Consider the following 5,180-nt stretch of genomic DNA (forward strand, 5'->3'; position numbering starts at 1 on the left):
ATATATATATATATATATATATATATACACGTCTTTCAGTTTCCAACTACCAAATCAACTCAAAAGGTTTTGGTTGACCTGAGGCTATAGCAGAAGACACTTGTCTAATGTGCCATGAAGTGGGATTGAACTCAGAACCAAGTGGTTGGGAACACAACCAAGCCTGTGCCTATATGATTTGAGAGAGATTTGATACCAACCTGCTTTGACTACTTCTTATTCTGTGATATAAACTTGCTTTCAAGCGACATAAATTAAAACTTCTCTGTCAAGATCTCTGATTAATTTAGGCTTCAAATACAAAACAAATAATGACAAATTTCATCTCATCTAATTTTCTTTGCCCACTTATTCATGAGAGCATCGTGGGGCCAGAGTCCTCAAGTATGCCTTCCATTAGGTCCTGTGACAAGCAACTATCTCCAATTGATCTAGGTGGATCCCCTAAAACAAGGCCAATCAAGCTCATGGATGTTATCCAGCCATTTTGCTAATCATAGTCTACCCATGGGTCTCCTGCTAGTTGGTTTTGTCCATCTTTTGTAACAAACGCAGTGCATTTCAATATGGATATGGCAACAAAAGGGTTAAATATACAACAGCTTTCTTTTCTTTCTATGTAAGCAAAGTTCCTTTCCAAGTCATATAGATTCGTAGTTTCCATGGCATATATATATTCCCCACCTGGATGGGATGCTAGTCTGTCGCAGAATAACTCATTTTTGCCAACTGAGTGGACTGGAGCAACATGAAATGAAGTGTTTTGTTCAAGAACACAATGCATTGCCCAGTCCTGGAATTTCAAAGGTCATAGTTAAAAATGTTACAATATAAGTGTTATCTTAAACTTACTGTTTTATTCAATGTCAAAGATAGAATACAAATATGTTACCCTTCTATATTATAATATACACACTGAATTTATTTACATGCAATTTTCACTACACATTTTTTTAATTAATATTTATTCAACTCTTATAGAAACTGATGAATATTTGTACTTTGTACTATTTATGCATTCACATAGAGTCATGGAATGACAAGATTGTAAAGCAACAGACAGAAAGGCTTATAGTTAATTACAACCTGTCACAAGAAAATGTCCCAATGGAGTCAACTTTGCCTTTCATCGTCAATAGATGTACCAGCAATATACTGCAGTCAATATAATCAACTGTGCACATCATCATCATCATTTGATGTCTGTGCGCCATGCTGATATGGGTTGGATGGTTTGATGCGATTTGATGGGCCTAAGGACTGCATTGTACTCTTGTGCCTACTTTGGCATGGTTGCTACAGCTTTTCCTAATGCCAACCACAATACAATGTATACTGAGTATATCTGACTAAAGAAAACCTGTCTCAATAAACCTCAATCTAACCCATGTAAGCATGGAAAAATAGACATAATAATTATGATGAAAAATGACGATGATGATATATATATATACACACACACACACACATATATATATATCACTATTGGCTATTGTTTAACCTTATTGGTTATTTAAAACTTAACCCAATTAAGTTGAAGGTGTTTCATAGATTCATTGTGCTTCTGGACAAAACATCTTATTCTTATCATTTTCAGGTGATCTCAGTTATGGAGAATAGATTTCCTGGACACCCCATGGGAATATTAACTGCAATGCGATCATAGTTTTACATTCATTTCTCATATGAACAAACCTTTAATTAAGCTGGAGCTAAACACAACTTTAATGATCACCTTTAGCATGTTGTCAACACTTTACATTTATTTCAATCCTTTACATTCCAGGTTTAAACCTAGGTGGGGGGACCTATTTAACGCTTTCACTCGGCTGAGGTCAAAAAAAAAATCAGACCTATGCTCCTTTTTTCAACTTGAGCACTTACAAATAGTCTTTTTTTCCTCCCTTAAGTGAGGTGTAGCAGATGTAGTTAAGCATATACGATTTTGATGAGTCATTGTGACAAAGTTAGCAGTGGTGGTGGTAGAAGTAACAAAAATGATGATAATAAAGGAAGTGGACAACAACAAAAGATGGTAGGGTTGACTATTGCACTGGAAGAGAAAGTCTGTGATTGCAGAAAATAACAGCAGAGGCTGTGGTGACAGTGAGAATAACTGCCAGTGACAGCAAAGGTGACCTCGGGTTTTGACAGCAAAGACAGCAGCAACAACAGGATGTGGCAGCGAAGAAAACAGCAGCAGAGTGTGACAGCAAAAGGCAATGATGAATGTGACAGCTCAGGCAACAGCAGGTGTGACATTAATGATAGTGAAAGTAGAAGTGGTCACAGAAGAGGTAGTGGTGGTGGTGGTGGCAGCAACAAAGACAACAACACAGATGACAACAGTAATAACTGGTGACTGAAATTCAACTAATTTAACAGGTAAACACCAAAAAATAATTACTGAGAAATAAACACCAAGACATGATCTGACCAGTAGAAATTGTTCAGTAATATAATCAACAGTCAAACAAAATGAGACATTAGACAATTAGGATATATTGTGTGTGTGTACATGTGTGTATTGTGTGAGGGGCTGTTTGGGGAGGCATATGTTGTGTGTATGTAGAGTATATGATGTGGGAAGGTGTATGTTGCATGTGTGTTGCAAGGATATGGGTGTGTGTGTGTGTGTGTGTGTGTGTGTGTGTGTGTGTGTGTGTGTGTGTGTGTGTGTGTGTGTGTGTGTGTGTGTGTGTGTGTGTGTGTGTGTGTGCATTGTAGGCATGTAACTATGTTGCGCATGTGTGTAGACTGCACATGTATGTAGATTGTGTGTACATGTGTATAAGCACATGTAGAGTGTGTGTAGAAACTGTATTATGTGGATTGTGTAAGCCTATGGTGAGTGTGTGTGTGTAATTTGTGTGTATGAGTAGAGTGTTTTGTGAGTGGTGTATGTTTGAGAGAGTGGACTGCATTTATGTGTGTGGACTGTGTGTAACATGTATGTGTCTGTGCATATGTGGATTGGGGCTCTGTGTGTGTGTGTGTGTGTGTGTGTGTGTGTGTGTGTGTGTGTGAGTACATATGAATGAATCATCCCACCCCAAATTAGGACATGTTGAGGGAGAGGGCAAACACACATGCACATTGACTGACACACACTGACACACACACACACACACAAAGATGTAAACAAACAAGAGGGAGAGTGAAAGGACAAGAAGACAATTAAGAAATTAAATTATTAATTACAAATAAAGAATGATTAATTCTGCTAAAAGCCGTTTTATTTAACAATCAACACACAAGGTCCTGGAATGAATCAAATGACTTTATACATGTTTGTGTATGTGTGTATAATTAATCAGATGCCACAAATATGTATATGCGTGTATGTGTATGTGTATATAGTGTCTAGTAAACTCATTGTGGCTAATTAAATTGCAGTAAATATACTACCTGGAATTTCATCATAAGATAATTACATTGTAAGTCAATACACCGTTAGTGCTTTAGTGAATTCATCGTCCCGTTTTTAATCTGAGTAAAAATATCATTTTACATTATTATTTATCTGCAAAGTAAATATTCTTTATTCCTATACCAGCTTCAGATATTGCAATGTAAGCCATGTGGGACCACTGCCTTGAATGGTTGAATCAAATAAACTGACCCCAGCACACCTAGAACTCATTAAGTTTGGTACTTATTCAAGCAGTTTCTTTCTTGCTGAACCATCTACTCTCAGAGACAGAAACAAACCAACACCAGTGGAGGAACAAACAGAAAGATACATGCCAATACATACATATATACAGACACACACACATACATAATGGGCTTCTGCAGAGTTTCTGTTTCCCAAATTTACTCACATCCTACAAGTGAAGCAGTGTGACTGAACCAGAAATATCATGTGATTGTGAAGCAAACTTCTTAACCACATAGCCATGACTAAACAAAACTTTACTAATGTTAAGTTTTTGATCACAGATTAAAGACATTGCACTTCATTAACATTAAAAAAGAAATTCAAAGACAAAAGGAAGACCCTGTTAGATTAACTTAATAAATACACGAAAAAAAAAAATTAAAAGCTGCTTTCAAAAATATAACACACACACACACACACAAAATAGTAACAATTATAAATTCTAAAAAGGTAAAATGATTCAAAATAGACCAATGCTTCTTAAATTAATTCATTATTTCGGGAGTTGATTTTCAATCATTTGTTGAATATTTGCTATTCTGTATTTCATTTTTACAATGGGCTAATTTCTGCATTGATGACATGATGGACTCACGTGTTCAAGACAATGTATGAGTGTTCAGCTTTTTGCCAAATGACCTGCACAAATGATTTGTTTATAGAGATGAAAAACTTTGTGTCGCACATTAGCTCACTCTCTCCATCAAATCGACATTGTCTGAACAGATACACTGTGTAACACACATCAGGTGTCGAAATTATCGCAGAGCAATATGAAATGATGTCTTTTGCTCAAGAACATAACACACTACCCAGTCTAGGAATTGAAATCACAATCTCGCAATCATGAGTCCAACACCCCTAACCACCAGGCCGTGCACTCTCATTGATGACATAACTATGATTATTAGTTCATGTCTTGAGTGTTCTCTTCAAAGAATTCTAAAACTTTCCAAATGGTAGGTTGGAATTTTAATGTTAATAAAATGTGACAAATTGACATTATACATATATAGATATATTTCAAAACAAAAAAAAACAAAAAAATTAATGTTTATCCAAACATTTGTACGTTGTGTGTGTGTGTGTGTGTGTGAGTGTCTGTCTGTCCTCCACCAGTGCTTCACAACTAGTGTTGGTTTATTTACATCCCATGACTTGATGGCCCAGCAGAAAGAGACCAGTAGAATAAGTACCAGGCTTATAACAAAAAAACAAGTGCTAGAGTCAATGTGTTCAACTACACCCTTCAAGGTGGTGTCCCGGCATGGTCACAGTCCAAATGACTGAAATAAGTGAAAGATTAAAAAAATAAAAGTATTGGTAGTTACCTTACAATGAAATTACTAAGCTGTGAAATTCCAATCGTTGTATTTACTGCAATGTATATTAATTCCAGTTGCCATATCTACTGCAATGTAATTCCATTCGGTGTATTTACTGCGATGTATTTCCGCAATGAATTTACAACAGACCATATGATACATATATATATATATATATATATATATATATATAT

At 35.9% G+C, this 5,180-nt stretch overlaps 1 protein-coding gene across 1 annotated transcript in view; it reads right to left on the reverse strand.

Annotated features, from left to right (window-relative positions):
* The window catches only part of LOC106883134 (ral GTPase-activating protein subunit alpha-1), a 294,566-nt gene that overhangs the window by 98,396 nt on the left and 190,990 nt on the right, over nucleotides 1-5,180 (reverse strand). The gene's annotated exons all lie outside the window — the stretch shown is intronic.

The sequence above is a fragment of the Octopus bimaculoides genome, chromosome 11 (assembly GCF_001194135.2).
Source record: "Octopus bimaculoides isolate UCB-OBI-ISO-001 chromosome 11, ASM119413v2, whole genome shotgun sequence".
NCBI lineage: Eukaryota > Metazoa > Mollusca > Cephalopoda > Octopoda > Octopodidae > Octopus > Octopus bimaculoides.